Here is an 18,180-nt window from a genome sequence, read left to right as displayed (position 1 = left end):
TGGAAGTCAGAGCGTTTCCCCTGCACTGACACATGGTCTCAGGTGCTGTGTTTCTGCATGCTAATGTCTATGCATCGCAAAAATACAACGTACATCAAAATTATACACTGCTGCATACAGAACCCTGCAAGCATAGCTGTCGGTGTCTGGTAGTGTACAGTGGGTGCTTTCTGGAAGATGGTGACATCTTTTGTCACTGCTCTCCTGGAGCCCTGTGATGTTGGAAAAAGAAGGGAGGAGTGTATCAGGATTCAAGAGCCCAAAGAACTCCATGGGCACCTGGAGTTTACCCAGTGTGTGCAGTGTACTGGGCTGGAGCTCTGTGGGGGTGAAGTCTGTCCTCGCAGTGCAGAGGGCTGGTTGTTTTCAGGAGGAACGTGTGTTTAAACGACCACAGGGGTGTGTTAGGGAGCCTGGATCCCAGATTGCAATCTACCCACCCTTGAATGGAGCCTGGCCTCACTCCCTTCCCCACTACCATCCCCACGACAGCTCAGTACTGTTTCGAGAGTGTATACAGTCCAGAGCCAACTCTGCAAGAGGTAACCAGAAGTTAGGGGAGATTTATTTTGGAAATAATCAAAATAGTTTCAGCATGACACCTGAAATCATGTATCAGTCTAGAGGGAAAACATTTCTATTTTCGAGTAGGAACTGAGTTGAAATAATCCATGCATGCACATCATGTGGGAAGCATGGCTTTAGAAACTTTGGTTTGGGTTGTAGGTGTGGTGTGGGGTGGAGACTGGGTTTTGCTAAGAAATACTTTCCTTACTGCAGGATGCAGTTAATAGGGCAACAGACACTGAAACCAGAAGTTCTTTTTCTTGCACAAAATGGCACTTGGAAGTTAAAGATCTCTCCTGAGGTTTGTAGTCAAACTACTATTCTGGCAGATCTGTGAGGAACAAGCTGCAGATACAGGCACCTAGACAGCCTTCCTCCAATGTGTCAGGCAAAGAAAGCATCAGAAGATCAGATAGCCAGGGATTTGCCAAGTTATCTCACCTAGACCTGACAGCACTATGGGCAGCTGTCCTCAAGAGGCACACGATGTTCCGTGCCCAGCACCACGTTCATGGTGGCACAGCAAAAGATGCTGCGGAAAGACCTGTTCATCTGAAACAGCAAACATCACTGCAACCAATAGCCAGTGGCCAGAGACAGAATCCAGCTTCTTCTTTTCTTGGCTCCAGGAATTATGACCACCCACATGCATGTTTGTCCGTGTCAGGAAGTCAAATATGAGTATTTGAGTGAGATTCTGTCACAAGCCCTGCAGTGTCTTCAGCAGTGGTCCAGCCCTGCTCTGAATGCCCTGCCAGCACCAGGGGCAGATGTCCTGCCAGCTCTCTCTCTACAGAATGTGTTTCAGCACCCACATGGCTCCAGACATGCAAAGAGAAACTCAGGCTGCTATGCCCCATCTCTGGGAGTAGAACCTGACCCTAAAACTAAATGAAAAAATGGACGGGTCTGGAAGCTTGTGAAGAGTTGTAGTAGGGAGAGGAATATGGAGCCAGTGGGCAGGGCTTGGGTTCAGGCTGGGCAAAAGGGAGCACCCAGGGCCAGCCTTGGGTGAGGAGAGACTACAGGGGTGGACTCTTGTATTCATCCAGCCCAGAAAGCACTGCCGCAAGTGATGGACACTGCACAAGCTGGGAGGGGCGAGGGCTGCAGCCAGGAAGGATGAAAGGTGGGGAAGTCAGCTGACAAAGGCTGCAAAGTCTGAGATCACCCCGGTGACAGGTGGCATATGCGTGGAGGGTAGGGGGCGCAGGTCACCACTTCACAATCCTGAGAGTGCTGGATTGAAGAGCTGGCAGGAAGGACAGGGACAGTGGTGGACTTAGGGTGACTAGATGGGCCAACAGGTGACTGGTGTAAGGAAAAGAAAGAGACATGAGAGATAATGTGAGAGGTGCAGTTCGTACAGTTAGGATGAACATGTAGTCACCTGTGGCTCAGAAAGAAGGAATGTTCCAGGGAAATGAGGATCGGGAGTTTGGGTTTGGACAAATTAGGTTTGAGATGTGCTGTTTGTCAGGCAGAGAGAAAACACAGGCAGTGCCCTGGGAGTGCAGTGACCTGGAAGGGAACCAACTGCAGAGCACTGTGGCAACTGAGCAGAAGTCACCACACCCGACAGCCAGCCACCAGAGCAAAACACAAGGAACCCAGCATCCTCTTTTCCTGGCTCCAGGACTGCCCAAAGGCATGTTTCTCTGGGTTAGAAAGTTGAATATGAGTTTTCTTTTTCCCCTCTGCACAGCAGCAGAGGTGTCTACCACTAATCGACCTGATTGTGGTCGAGGCCAGTGCCCAGGGAGAGGAGGCAAACCCAGAAGGTCAACAGATACAGGGAGAAATCATGGACCTCCAGCAGCCCTAGCCCCAAGAAAAGCCACAGCTGGCTTAAACTGCAAAAGCACAGTGTGGTGATTTCTTCTTGGCAGGCTAGAGCTGGAGAAGAACCACAATGTAGTGCCCACCTTCCTTTTAGGGAGCATTTAGTCAGATGCTGTTTGGTGGAAGGGCTGCTAAAGACTGAGCCACAGAACAACTACAGAGCCTCCATGTCAGGGTTCTGGTATACCTCCTGCAATGGCTGGGTAGGAGACAGTTGAGGAGGGGAGTAGGCTGTATATAACCCCCTGACAACTTCAGCTCAGGCTGAGAAGGACACAGACTCCATCCTCCACTGGGAGAATCCAAGCCCCGAAAGTGTGGCTTTCAAGGTAGCTGAGTCTGAAAATGCTGGCATAAATTTCAGCAAACTGTGTGAATCCCTGTGAGGCCCTGCTACCTACACCAGCAGACACCAGTGATCTGACCACTTTTCCCATCTTCCAGCCTGAGGAAGGACATGCCTCAACTTGGACAGTTGCCACAGTCTAGAGTGTATGGGCAGAGGGGACTTTGAAACAGGTTGAGGCACCCCACAAACACACAAGCCATAAAGCTAGGTGGAGGAGACTCTGACTTGTTAGATTTCAGGACTGCAGGTCCTGAAAAGAAACCACTCATTCAAAAATTCAGAGTGATTTTTTACTCTGTTTTTAAAAATCATTTTCTACTTATTTCCTTTCTCTTTTTAACTTTTTCCTTCTTATTTTTCTGTTCTTTTAAATTTTGTTCTCTGATTTTCCTTCTTTCCACTTTTTGTTACTTGTTCTTTTCTGTTACTTTTACTAATGTGATTAATTTTCTTTTATTCCACAATAGAATTCTCTAGCTGACTTTTCTCTCTTGCTTCTAATCTTCCATTGACTAATTTTTCAAATATTACTTCACCTATTCTCCAGTTTCCTACCATGTGTATTTTGCTCATATAACCACTAAGCTTTATGAATCTTTAAGTAGCTAACTCTGTGGTGTTACTGTGAAATACTGTCCATTGTTAGTGAAGGTATCATTGTTGCATTTAATAGGTATTTACTGCATGTCAGTATGAAGCTTGTCCTAATGCTTCTACCATAACCCAGATCTCTCCTCCATCATGAAGGGCACATTACTGGTTCTAAGCGTATGCCAGGAGCCAGTCTGTCTTGTTGGCATTTGTTGCTGATTTTATTGCTATTGTTGGGCTTTCCCTGTAGGCCAATGCTTAGGTTGCTTTTGTGTCATCAAGAACACCGTGGGCTATTCCCAGAGACCTGGATGCTGTGTCAAATACAAGCAGCCTCTCCTCCCAAATGAGCAGATGTGGTTGGATCTTGGGACAGAGCAAAGGCCTATAGATAGCCACACCCAGAGTGCATCATTGGAAAACAGACACTAACTAAAGAGCTCTCCATGTGAGCAACAATCTTTATTACATTCACCCTGAAAACCTCTGCACAACGACACAATAGGAACAGGAGAAGACAAGGCAACAATGCCTCCCCAAACCCCCCAAAACTCCAATGCTGACCCATGAAGCACTGAAGGGGAGGGAATCCAAAACCACACAGCCAAACTGTTTGAAAGGATAACAGAGGAGATTTAAAAAAGATTAATAAGATGTTTGGCAAGCTCACACAAGATACAACCATATAGATAATGGACTTAATAAACACAGCAAGCAGCATATAGCACACACTAATAAAAAAAACTGAGCTAAATAAAATGATTCAAAGCATGAAGTTTAACAAAGCATTAGAGTACATTAAAAAGGCACCAAACAGAAATTTAGGAGATTGAAAATTTAAAATATGGACATCAGAACCAACAAATGTGAGGACAGAGTGTCAGAATTAAATGATAGAGCTGATGCTGGTGGTGATTTAGCAATACCTTACAGACAAATGGATCCCACAACTCATAAGCTGAGATTAACAAGAATTAGTGCAAATCAGATGGCAGCACAAAATGGCATAAAAAAACCTCATTTACAGAAATAGTGGAAAACTTTCCAAATACGGGTAAAGAATTTAATATACAGATAAGTGAAGCCTATAGAACCCCAAATAACCATGATCAGAAAAGAATCTCTCCATGGCACGTTATAAACAAAATCTCTGAATGACTGAGTCTTAGAAGCTGCTAGAGAGAAGCAGCGACTCACTTCAAATGTAAGTTCATTAGAACTGTAGCTAACTTCGCAACACAAACCTTAAAGACCAGGAAGCTTGGAGCTTTAAAAGAAAACAATTTCCAACCCAAACGGATAGATCCTGAAAAATTAACTTTGAAAGTTGATGGAAAAATAAGATATGCTCATGACAAAGAGCACCAAAAGAAATTCATGACCACCAAACCACACTCCAAGAAATTCTTAAGGGTATCCTGGAAGGAGACAATGGAGCCAATAATGATGAAAGGTCTAATGGAGTGACCACACCAAACAGGCTGAGTAGTGAAGCAGAAGAGAAAAAGGGAATCAGCAATGGAGAATAACGCAGTGAGAGAAGAAATTAGTACATTCCACCAACACCTCTCAATAGAAATGGACTCTTTCCCAAGCAAAAGACTCATACCAGCAGAATGGGTCAGGAAATGAAATATGCTGCATCCATGGAACACATTCAACTCAAAAAGAAATTCATAGTTTAAATGCCAAAGGATGGAGAACAACATTTCATGCAATGGGAACCCCAAAACAAGCAGAAGTAGCTCTCCTACTTTCAAAAGAAGTATGGACTTCAAATCAAAACTGATCAGAAGAGGCAAAGAAAGTCAGTACATACTAGTTAAGGGATCAATTCAACAGGAATCAATAACAATTATTAACATATATACACCAAACAATACTGTTGGACACAAAAGATCAGAAAAATACACAGTTATAGTGCAGGATCTCATATACCCCACTGTCACAAATAGACAATCAATGAGACAAAAAATCAACAAAGAAATATTAGAATTAAACAAAACCTTCAAATAAATGGACTTAATAGTTTATACAGAGAGTTCCACCCAACAACAATGGAGTACACACTCTTAGCAGCACATGGACTCTCTCCAAAATAGACCACCACTGGCCAACAAAGCAGGCTTCAGGAGGTACAAAAAGTCAAAATTATCCCCTGTAAATTGTCAGATCATAGCACAATGAAACTAGAAATTAATAGCAGAAGAAACCACAAAAATTATTCAAATCTTAAAAATTAAACAATACACTATTAAGTCATCAGTGGGTCATGGAAGAAATAAAAAAAAAAGTTAAACAGTTCCTAAACTCAGTGATAATCCAGTATCTGTACATACCAGAACTTCTGAGCCACAAAGAAAGCAGTTCTGCCATCCAAGTACTAACCAGGCCTGACCCTGCTTAGCTTCCGAGATCAGACGAGATCGGGCGCGTTCAGGGTGGCATGGCTGTAGACAAAGAAAGCAGTTCTAAGAGGGAAATTTATAGCTGTGAATTGCCACATCAGAAAACAGAAGGTGTCCAAAAAAATAATCTGGTGGTACACCTTAAGTTTCTAGAAAAACAAGAACAGTCTGAATCCAAAGATAGTACAAGGAAGAAATATATAAAGATCAGAACAGACACTAATGAAATTGAGAGTAAAAATAATACCAAAAAAATCAATGAATTAAAGAATTGGTTCTTTGAAAGAATGAACAAAAGAGGCAAATCCTTAGTTAACCTTATTAAAAAAAGGAAAGAAAAGATACAAATCAATGCAATTAGAGATGAAAAAGGTGAAATCAAAACAGACACTGCTGAAATCTAGATTATTAGCAACTACTTAAAAAAAAACCTGGACTCCAATCAATCAGAAAATTCAGAAGAAATAGACAGATACCTAGGTGCATGTAAATTACCAAAACTGAACCAAGAGATTCAGCTCTCTGACCTATAACAAAGGGGACAGAATATTTGGAGGACAGATGGCCTCTGTCATAAATGGTGCTGGAAAACCTGGCCATCACGTGCAGAAGACTGACTGAGGCCCATATCTCTCACCATGTACTAAGCTAAAATCAAAGTGGATTAAAGTTCTAAATGTTCAAACATTACTTAATTTATTTTTTTATTCTGTATAATTTCTTATGAAAATTTTTTAACATATTAGTCATGGTCTGTCCCATACACATTCCCATACTATTTTCTTTAGTGCTTATTTGCTTGTGTTTGTTTGTGTTATACAGCCACAAAGCCAGTTTTAACACCTGCCTCTTCTATAGCTGATTTTTTCTAATTTTATTACTATTTTAAATAAGAGTTACGACCATGCTTTTCATTGCCTACTTTCCAAACAAATCCTAAGTTGTTTACTAAAGAAAAGTTAAAACACAAACAATGTGCTGGATAAAATAGGTAAAACTCCTGAAGAGACAGATATAGATAAGAACTTTCAGAACAGAACCTGAATTGCACAAGAAATCAACACATGGGATTGGATCAAGTTAAAAAGCTTCTGCACAGCAAAGGAAGCCACAGAGCAAAGAGACGACTTTGACAATGGGGCAATACTTTTGCCTAATATTCCTCAGACATAGGGTTAATATTTACACTTTATAAAGAATGCAAAAAAGTAGACCCCCAAATGACAACCCAATCAAAACAACCGGGCAACTGAAAAGAACAGGCACTTCCCAGAAGTAGTGCAGTGGCCAACAATACGTACAGGAAAAAATGTTCATACGTCAGAAAAATGCAAATTAAAACAGCACTGGGATTCCATCTCACTCTAGAAAGAATGGTCCTTATCACGACTCAACCTAACTGCTGTCGAGGCGTCATGGAAAACATACATCATGGTGGAAATGTAAACTACTACAACTACTTATACAAATCAGTACATAGATTCTTCAGAAAACTAAAATATGAAATTCCAGTTGACCTAGCTATTTCCCTTCTAGATACCTTCCCCAAAAAGTTAAAGATATTGCATGAGAGTGATACAGGCATACCCATATTAATAGCAGCTCACAGTGGCTAAATCTTGGAAGTAACTTACATCTAGTAACAGATGAATGAACAAAGAAAATTCAGTATTTATACACAGTGGAGTACTACTCTGCCATAAAAGAGATCAACTTGAATTATTTGGGGGATGCATCTTCAGACTACCATGGGCAGGGATAAATCATGCCCATGCTTAAATATCATGTTATTTCTCTTATACAGGAAAAGTAAAGTTTAAATAAACAGCAGGTAATAAAGATAAACAATATGAAATAGGGATCTTCTGCAAAAGGAAGGGAACCAAGAGATGGAGGGAGAGGGGAGGAGGGGAGAGGAAGGGGTGAAACAGAATTGAGATGAACCACAGCCACGCACCAACCCCTAAGGATGTGACCATGTTCTGCAGACACAGACTCAGAAAATAAGAAGTGAATGGGAAAGAGATTGCTCTTCTAACAAGGAAATACTTTATAAATTAGTAAAGCAAAATGTGCATAGGGCTGGTGTGCCGAAGTCTGCAACCGCTGCCAGGAGAAATCAGTAGCCAGACGAGGGAGAGACACACTGGGTCCCTGAGGTGGAGCGCAGCTGCTGGTCCTTCCGACACTGGCCCATGGATTCAGTGACTTCAGCAGAAACCCAAGATGAATGTTTCACTGAGATAAAGAGTCTGCTCTTAAAGTTATGTGGAAAGTCACAGGAGACGGAACCGACGGATCTTTAAAAGGAGAAGAAGAGGAAAGCTGGGGGCATCACCCTGTTAATTTCAGACTTGGCAGGCAGCCAGGGTGGGGTCACCAGGCATCCCCTCGCGCTCACAGTCCTGCACAGGGAGACCCCCAACTCCTGTCTGACGTGAAGAGGAGGCGTGGTGGGGAAGACTGTCCTTTCAGTAGATTGTGCTGGAAAAGTTGGACAACAAGTCAGAAAAACCAAACAAATACAACCTTGACCCATTCTTCACATCTTGTATGAACATTAACCCAAGTGAGACCTTAGAGCTAAGCACAGAACACGAAACTATATAACATTGTCATCGGGAACAGGGGCTGCTGGCACCTGGCACCTGGAGGACACAGCCGCTGTGAGCGTCCTACGGGGTGCAGACAGACTCCAGACAGGGCCTTGGCTGGCCTCGGACTGATGTGCTGAAGCTGGAGAGCTCTGCCCTAGAGAACTGCAAGCCCGGGGCAGAGAAACCTGCCCGGCAACACTTGCTGCACCTCTGCGGCTCATCATGAAGACTGGGAAGCCCACAGGTGGCTTACGGCATGCAGATGAAAGTACAAAGCCCAACACACTGCGGACTTGCTACCACGTGTAAAGGGCTAGCGGTGAGCAGCCGCACTGTGGTGGATCTTGAGGACACGCTAGGCCACGGACGCACCTCAGAGGGTCACATGTGGGGAGGTTTCTCACCTGCTACGTCTCAGAAAGACAAGACCCAGCGAAGAGCAGAGTCACACCTGACAGGCACCGGGCAGGGGAGAGAGGCGGGCTCTTCGGGTGGGAGGTCTTCAGTGTTTATCTGTGTTGATGGCCATGTGAATCTGGGTCAGTGTTAGTATCCACAAAACTGTGAATCCCAAATCTGTTTACCTGAGTGTTAGCTTAAAATGTCAATGATTCATTTAAAAACTTGAAACTCCCTTAAACCATGGGAAAGAAATCTGCCACAGACCTGAGCGCCAAAGATTTGGGAGTGTTCAAGGAACCTCAGTGACTCAAAAAGAAAACACAGTAAAATGACAAACACATAACCAAGAGCATCACAGAAGACATGAATGGGAACGTGAGTGGGAAGAGAAAGGCAGAAATAAGACTTGATGTCATTTCCTAACCAGAAAATAAAACTAAGTTGTAATGAGAAACCTACGCATATTCAGTCGATTGCTGAAGGTTAATCTGATGATCAGGAGTAGGAAGGTGTGGAGTAACTGGAATTCTCAAATAATTGTGTCATAAGAATTAGTTGGCAAAAGTCTCTTTGAGAACCTCCGGGCACTCCCTACACCCCTGCTGAATAAATAGCTGAAGTTACTCCTCAAAAAGACATATCTAAGGAGCTGGGCGTGGTGGCTCATGCCTGTACTCCCAGCACTTGGGAGGCTGAGGCAAGAGGATCGTTGCCAGTTTGAGGCCAGCCTGGGCTACTAGTGAGCCCAAGGATAGCGGGAACTGCATAGAGAGATCCTGTCTAAAAACAAAAAAAATTACAGTGGTGACTTTTGCTGGCAAAAGGTGAACTCAGTATAAGAGACACTGAGATACAGCTATCCAGCAGTGGAGCCACCCACATCTGTCTGCATGAGAAGAGGACCCGCTGGAGACCAGGAGGCCAAGCTGTGCAGAGGTGGAGGTGGAGAGGCAGGGAGCACGGAGACCCCTGGATCCCCCACATGTGGAAGGGCAGGACGCTGCCCTCAGAGGATCCTGGCCACACACCCCTTACAGCGAGCCTCTGCTGCCAGGCACCACCTGGCCTGTGGCCGCAGGAACCAGTGCCCTCACCGTGCTCGGGCTGTTATACGAGTGTGAAAAATGTTGGTTCTGCCCTCAGGCCGAGTGCCCTGCTGCAGACATTCCATTCACGTGTCCCTGCAAGCCACGGTGAGGGGACACAGCCTATCACGACTGGACCCGATCCGGGAAACTAGAGAAATACACTTTCGCTTCTCCGGGAGCATGCTGGGTCTTCCCTCCAGTTCTCCCTTCCCCCGTCCCACACTCTCGCTGAAAGATAAGGCACCGGCTGTGTCTTAGCAAACTCTCACTCCACTTATGATCCCACCCTGCACGCACGGTTCTGGACACTCGCCCAGCCCACACGCGCAGCAGGATGTGGGACCTGGTGCTGGGGAAACTGCAGTGTCCACGGCATGAACAAGTGGGGACAGCGCAGGGCCACTTGCTCGCTGGCCAGCTGGCGTGGGCACTGCATGGGGCACGAGTGAGTGAGTGTGAGCAGCGGGCACCGACATGAAGAGAACAGGGCTCCGAGAACAGTCGGTGGAGGAGGAGTGCGGTGCTGAAGACACCGGCTGGGGGTGCGAGGGTGGGCCCGGCGCTCTGTGCACACGCACGCGTGTGAGGAGCTGCTTTACACAGCGCAGGGACAGTGCGGCCTCCTCCCCTGCCTTGGCCTATGACCCATGGCTGGGGTCTGCATCTTCCAGTGTTGTCCAGTTTCTTCTTGAAAATTTGTTTTTAAAATTCTTTGCCAGGCTAAGGGCCCCCAGAAAGAATGAACACTGTACATTTATTTTAAAATGGGTATTAGCGCCTGATTGCAGAACATGAAGGAACCCACCAGTGAGCAGGAAGACAGCACAGCGCTCTCCGAGGGCAGGCCTGCGGAGCAGTGCGTTTCCAAAGCTCTGCACCTCCCTGGGCAGCCAGAAACCGGCTTGGGGGAGGGCGTGGGGGCTGCGATTCAGTGCACATCCGCCACACACGCTCATCACGTGGGCACAGACCTGTTGTCCTCATGCCAGACTCTGCCGCTGGACCGTGGGCCCTGCCTCTTGTCCCCTTCTCCTTTGGCTCTACTTAGTTTTGAAAAAACTTTTTAAATTTTAAAATGAAAACATAATAAGAGTGATGATGCAGAATTTCAAAACAAAATTATAGGAGATTAACAACAGTTAATGTATTGTGTATTATTATCATAAAAGTAGTTGCTCAGATCACAGACATGCATGAAAAGGGCCAAGCAGAGAAAGCACAAGCCTTTCTGATGAACCAGCAGAGATCAATAACACAGTTAGCTACGTGTGTGTGTGTGTGTGTGTGTGTGTGTGTGTGTGCGTGTGTGTGTACACAGAATCTGCCCCTTTCTCACTTCTCTCCCTTCGCCATCCCAGTTCTCATTTGAGCAGTTTCTTTCCCTTTCCCTTTGCAGTATCTATTGCACCTTTTGGATTTCATTTACTGTTTCAGTTTCTTACCCCAGGCAGACAATAACGTGAACCTGATTTACTTCACTTATGAGAATGGTCTCAAGTTGCTTGCATTTACCTATAAAAGACTCCAGTTTATGGTTTGAGTCTTTACGGTGAGTAGTATGCCACTGTATGAAAACACCACTTTTTATCCATTCCACACTGTTGGGCATTTGGATTGTTACCTGTTGGGGTCGTTTCATAAGTGTGACCAACACCCTCAATAATGCCAATTACGAAAGTACTTTTAAAGTCCTTGTTCCTTGACAGCCGTCTTTAACTCTTTAAACACAGAGTACTGCAAACTTTCAAAGCGGGGATCTTGTCCTTGTTGACGCACAACAGGACACGCAATTAATTCCCGTGTTGTTTAGCTTCTTGGGCCAGCTTTTGGTTGGGAGTTAGAGCTGGTGGGGGTCACCCGAGGTTTCGCAGGGCTTGTGTCTTGCAGCGGCAGCAGCGAGGGGGCAGAAGCATACTGGGCAGGTTAAAGCAGCAGAAGTGGCATCCTCAGGAAAACTGGGAGGCCGATCATGCGGTGTCCCATCTGCCTGTCTGCCAAATGTTACAGCATCCTGGCAAAGATGCCAGGTGTGCAAGACAGAGATAGGAGCTGCGGGCTCCTCATGCTGCAGTTTGCCTCTTATCCTCCACAATGAGCGGACCCCCCCTCAGGATACCAAGTGCACTGATCATGAGCGTCCAACAAGAGCTGCACCACACTCTTCTCGGAGGTGACATGGCCCAGCTTCCTAAGAAGGAAAAGCTTCAGACAGAGAACTCCCCATGACCTACCTGATGAAGGGATTTTCCGAAGAAAATGAGGAAGGTGAAGTAGACGTTTGTTGGGGCTATGTTCCACCTCAAGAACACAACAAAGGTAAGTCACCCTGCACAGCAGATGTCTCCACTGTTGAGTCCCTATTCAGGCACCAAGCTGTTGAGGTCTGTGCCTAGATCCACAACGGGTGCACAGTGAAGGCTCAAAGGAATGAGACATGCGGTGCTATCTTTAGGGCTGCAGGAGTAAAATCCTCGGCAGAACTCGTAACTCCGCTAGCCGGTGGCTGATGCTGGGGAGCCCGTATTTAATCAGAACAAGCAAGGAGTTGAGTGGACAATGGAGGAAACCTGAGCCAGATCTTGGGAGGGGTTCAAGAACCCCTCAGAGCAACAGGTGATGCTAATTAAGGAAAACTACCCAGAAGGTCCCCAAGTGGCCTCAGCTGTGGCCGTCTTGCCCCCTGAGGTGTCTCCTCATTCTCAGTTCAACCATGCCCAGGGCATATGTCACAGCCCTGCTTCAACGATTCAGCTTCAATGACTTCAACAGTTTCCAAGATTGAGCTATTACAAATTGTGCTGCTGTAAACATGGGTGCACATATATTGCTGTGGCATGATGTTTTCAGTTCTTCTGGGAAGATACTCAGAAGGGAAATAGCTGGATTGAATGGGACCTCCAATCCTAGTTTTGTGAGGAACCTCCACACTGATCTCCACAGTGGTTGCACCAGTCCACATTCCCACCAACAGTGGTGACAGCATTTGTTGTTGGTTGATTTCTTGATGGCAGCCATTCTTTCAGGAGTGGGGTGAATCTCAGTGTTGTTTTAATTTGCATTTCTGGAACGACCCCTGATGTTTAACACTGTTTCCTGTATTTATTTGCCATTTACATTTCTTCATTCAAGAAGTGCATGTTCATCTCAGATGTCCATTTTTGGATTATGTCTTTGAATTTGGGAGGCCTGATTTTTTTTCAATTATTTATATGTTCTAAATAGAATTCTTTTGTCTGAGGCACAGTTGGCTAAAACTTTTTCCCATTTTGTGGGTTTTCTTTTCATTCTAATGGTGATTTCTTGATGTATGAAAATTTCTAATAAGACGAGATCCCAGTTGTTGATTCTTTGAAGTACTTTCCATGCAGTTTGCATTTTGTTCATGAACTCTTTGCCTACTCCTATGTCTTCAAGATTTCTATCTACCTCTGTCTTAGTGTTTCTGTTTTAATATTTAGATATTTGATCCATTTTGACTTTGGTTTAGTGCATGGTGATAGACATGTCTAGTTTAGTGTTCATCACATGGGAAGTCAATTTTCCAATGCCATTTGTTAGAGATGCGGTCTTTCTTCCGCTGAACATGTTTGGCGCTTTGTCAAAGATAAGGTGATTGAGTGTGTCTGGAGTTGTGTCTGCATCTTCTATTCTGTTCCACTGATCTTCAGGTCTGTTTTTTTTTTTTTTCCCAGTACCATGCTGATTTTATTACAGTAGTTTTGTAGTACAATTTCAAGTCTGGGATTATGATACCTCCTGCCTTGTCTTTGTTGTCCAGGATTGCCTTTGCTATTCTAGATCTCTTCTTGTTCCAGATGAATTTTAGGAATGTTTTCTCTAGATCTGCGAGGTATGTTAATGATATTTTGATCAGGATTGCATTAAATCTGTATACCAATTTTGGGAGAATGGCCATTTTCACAGTGTTGGTTCTTCCTACCCATGAGCAAGGGATATCTTTTCATTTTCTGATATCCTCTTCAACCTTCTTTTTCAGAGTACTGTAGTTTTTAATGTAGACATCTTATATCCTTTGTTAGATTGATTCCTAAATATGTCAGTTTTTTTGAATGCTACTCTGAAAGGTGTTGTTTTCCTAATTTTGCTATCAGTGAATTTGTTCTTTGTGTACAGGAATGTATTATTTTTGAGTGTTGAGTTTATATCCAGCTACACTGCTAGATTTGTTTAACTCCAGTAGTCTTTTGGTAGAGTTTTTGAGGTCTTCTATGTAGAATATTATGTCATCTTCAAATAATGAGAAATCATCTTCTTCCTTTCCTATCCTGATTCCTTTCACTTCTCTCTCTTGTCTAACTGCTCTGGCTCATGTTTCCAGAACCGTATTGAATAGGAGTGGTGACCGTGGACATCTACTTAGCCTTTAGAGAGTTGTGCTCTGAGTGCTTTCGCCAGGCACAGGAGAGCTGCATGTGCACCCCTTCTGAGCCCAGTGGGGTGAATGTGTGTTGCCTGAGGCAGAATGAGTCCACATGCTGACCCAGATGGAGGACAGGAGAGTGGGAGGAGGAAGAGGGACAGGAAGGACAGGAAGTGGGCATCCACAGCTGGTTTCTAAAAGCACGAGTCCCTGAGGGAGTGTGTGGAGGGAGTGTTTCCCCTCTTGCCTCAGCTGCTGAGCTACTGGGAAAAAAGATGGACCTGGACTGGATCTGGTGGACATTTCCTGCTGCCTTTCTGTAAGCAGTGGCATCACGGGGGTTTCCCAGCCCACCTCCAGGGAGCTGTCCTGGGGATGTCATCCAAGAAGGGAGTGGAGTGTGCAGAGGACTGTGGGGGTCACTCCAGACTCCACGCAGTACACAGGGCACCATGGGACATTGCAGGTATTCACACCAGTAAGCCTTGGAGACTACAAAATCAGCCCCGTGCTGGGGAAGAGTGCCAGAGAAACACCGGAGCCCAAGGCCAGCTGTACCCCTTTCTGCCATCGCCTGGGCTCCTCCCCTGCATGACCAGGTCTGGGCCCTCCCACCTGTGAATTGAGACCACTGAGCCCCACCCTGTGAGGACACCTCACTGTTCAGACTACGCCCATCCACAGCTCCCCAGACGGACAGTGGTGACAGCCCCGTGAGCCCAGCAGAGCCCTGAGAGTCAGTGGCTTCCCCAGGCCCAGGAGTAGCCCTGGTGGCAGCCAGCAGGGAGGTTACTTGTGCCAAAGTGTGCACTCGGGAATAAGTTACTGGTCACCTGCTGCACACCAGGAACCATCTCATGGAGGGGCCTTAGGTGCCCAGTGACTCACAGTTTCAGCATGAGGGCTGCCATCTACATCTCATCTGGCCTGGGGCGGTGGTTGTGGTCTCTCCTGTGATGGCGATGAGGGCAGCACCTCCTGGAAGCCGTACCTCCAGGTGAAGCCCGGGTAGGGAGGAGGATTGAGTTTGAGGACCCAGAGGCCACATCAACAGGCGCGGGTCTGCCTGTTCCCACCACGCACGGTGAGAGGAGCTCCGCAGAGAAAGCATTACTTTCTCTCTGTGGCAAAACAGGGACAGCGTGGAAGTGGGCGCTCCTGCTGACCTAGGTGTGTCTCAGTGCTCACTAAGCTGAGGTGTTTAAAGACCCCGCCACGTGGGCCTGCCAGGAGAGGAAAATGAGTTCGCCTCCCTGAAGAAGCTCTCGGCGACCCTGGAGCCCGCTGGGTCTATGGCACATGCTGCCCGTGAGTTGTGTCCCAGGGACCCGGGCTCGGCCCTGGCCCTCTGTGAGGGTGACACAGGGATGGGTCTCTACCCTGGGTGTTCAGTTCCTGAAGGTCACAGGGATCTGGCCAAGCGCATGGCCCTCAGCAGTCTCACCGACCCTCTACCCCATCCAAAGACCACACTGCGTTCCCGCCTGGACCTGGCAGCCCGGCTGGTCTCACCTTGATGGTTCCTGTCATCTCCAGTGTGCAGGCCTGACCCAACCTGCTCACCTCCTCTCTTCTGTGGCTCCTCCAGGTCCTCACCTATGGCAAAGGAGGTAGAGGTGAGGGCTGGGACCCAGGCAGCTCCAACATTCCTCTCCGTCTCCACCCCAGCTCCATGTCACCCAAGTCTGTGTCTTTCACCCTCACAGCTGTGTGGAAGCCACGCTTTTCAGTTAGCCAGAGCCCAGGGCGTGGGAGCAGAAAGTTCCAGCATGAGACTCATCACACAGTTGTCAGCACACACTCCTGAAGCAGCTGCCCTCTGGCTGTTGGCCCAGGGAGTTATTTATAATCCAACAACAATTCAAAGGGCTTCTGGAAGGGCTGATTGCACAGCAGATTGGCTCTTGCTAATGCTCAGCCCTGTTCATTCTGGAACTCTCCATGTGGAGCCATTCCCTCTGCACAGAACTGGCCAGTGAGCAGCTACTGCCCTATTTTTTTATCCAGCACTGGGGCCCCCAGGTCCAGCACAGTGGCTAGGGCACAGAAGTGTCCACAAACATTTATCAAACGATAATGACATAAAAAAGTAAGCATGCTTCTCACGTGTGACTGTCCCCACACAGGCAAGGCTTGCCATGCCTCTGTGTAAATGGGGTGTGTTGACCAATGGGTGTCTTGCAGAGAAATGGTTAACAGACTTCTAGAATCCCACGAGCGGCCCAGAGTTGGTCCTGACTTTTGAGAAAACAGCTGTGTGTCAAACATGCTGCCATGAGTTTCAGCTGTTAATCTGAATACCTTAACTAGATTAGATTAATCGAGGCCTAGCAGAGTGGTAGTGCCTACCTCTGTATGTTTGGGTGGGTCATGGAGACAAGGCCTTGGGGTCTATATCTGGCCCCCGAACCGTTCCTCCCTGGTACTGTTCCCCTGATCTGCTTCCTGGCTGCCATGAACTAAGCATCTCTGCTCCCCGGCCCTTCTGCCAGATAGCCATGGACTGAACCCACTAAAACCATGAACCAAATTACACCTCTCTTAGGTGTGAGTTTTGGGGATTATGTTGCAACCAAGGAAATTGAGAGACACAGCCACATTTACTTGTTTGTTTATTCACATGATGTCTCATATCTTAGAAGACTTGAAGTATCTTGCCAAGCACAGAGAAAATAGGACTAAATTTATGCATGTAAGGAAAGCCATGTTGCAAATGTCAGCTTCAAGAAATTGGTTCCTGAGACAGAAGACTGTTCACAGGATAAGAAGCTGTTCAGGATGACTTGGGCATCGTTTGTTTCATGGTGCACATTGGGAGCTGAGCAGCATGCTAAGAGGTAGAGGGGCAGCAGCTTCCAAGTGTCGAAGTCCCCATCTTTTCCCCAGAGATGGGATCCACAGCTCCTAGAATGTGTCCTCTCCCTGGGTGCACAGGGTGGCTGGAGAGAGGGATGCTTTCTGGGAGCCAACTTGTCCCATACCTTGGGGCACACCAGGTGAGGGAGGAACTGGTCCCATAAGAATCCTCAGCGCAGACTGCTAGTTTCCTGAGGCTCTTCATAAAGTAACCCAGATTGGGGTAGGGCAGGACTGAAATACAGAACGCCCTGTCATGGCACAGAGACGAGAGCCTAGAGCATGGTGCAGGCTTAATGCTTTCTATTTCTCCAGCTCTGGTCCTCCAGAAGTCCCTTGGCTTGTGGCTATGTCACTCCTTCTCTGTCTGTCTCACTCCTGTATCTTTATCATATTGAATTCGCTGTCAATCCAGCACCATTTCAGCCTGATGATCTCTGCCATGGGCTTGTTTCTACACAAGTCCACACTCACAAGTACTGGGAGTTAGGACCTCAGTGCACCATCTGGGGACTGGGGACACAATTCAGTCCCTAGCACAAAATAACAATTGAAAGCTCAAAGCCATGTGCCCTCTTGTGTGGCTCCTCCTCCTCCGGGCTGGCAGCGCCAGTAGTTCTCTGACCCTGGGTGATGCTGGTACAGAGAACCAGTGGTGTGTTTTGTGTCATGATCACCAGGAGGCTGGGAAGGTGAAGGCAAGAGGAGCGCAGGACTGGTCGGGGCTCTGCCTCAGCTCATCGACAAGTGAGCTCCAAACCCCAAGACACAGAGCTGAAGTGCAAACCGAAACCACAGAAATGGCCCTGGGACCCAGGCCTCCTTCACTTTGCAAGGACTGCTGTGTTCTGGAAAAGTTGACCCACATCCATTGTTGGATCCTCTGCCTGAAATCTACCATCAGTCAGTACTCAGCGGGCTGACCTGCCTCAGTCCCTCCCTCCCCACCTGGCCTGGACATAGACAGGCTGTCTCACACTGGTGCACTGTGTTTACTTCCACTGCTGCTGGTGCCTTGCTTGTGTTGTGTACCCTGGGGTGAGGGCCTGGCTCCTCCTGGGCGGCAAGGCATCGCTGTTGGAGGAGCGTGATTCGTAGC

The 18,180-nt window shown here is 46.7% G+C and overlaps 1 long non-coding RNA gene across 3 annotated transcripts in view; it reads right to left on the bottom strand.

Moving 5' to 3' along the window:
• Positions 1–3,792: 3,792 nt before the first annotated feature.
• LOC106025229 (uncharacterized) overlaps positions 3,793–18,180 on the bottom strand; it is a 37,376-nt gene continuing 22,988 nt past the window's right edge. Inside the window, exons 1-4 of one of the 3 annotated variants that reach the window (XR_010046909.1) lie at positions 15,924–16,034; positions 15,738–15,821; positions 8,759–8,867; positions 3,793–8,241 (exon numbers count right to left, since the gene is read on the bottom strand). This is a non-coding gene — a long non-coding RNA (uncharacterized LOC106025229). The other 2 variants (XR_010046908.1, XR_001198811.3) reach the window with 2 other exon arrangements.

Source organism: Cavia porcellus, unplaced genomic scaffold, assembly GCF_034190915.1.
Source record: "Cavia porcellus strain 051 isolate PalLab524CR breed Dunkin Hartley unplaced genomic scaffold, mCavPor4.1 scaffold_4, whole genome shotgun sequence".
Taxonomy (NCBI): Eukaryota; Metazoa; Chordata; class Mammalia; order Rodentia; family Caviidae; genus Cavia; species Cavia porcellus.
The sequence above is the reverse complement of the archived record's forward strand: the minus strand, read 5'-3'. Positions and strand labels throughout refer to the sequence as shown.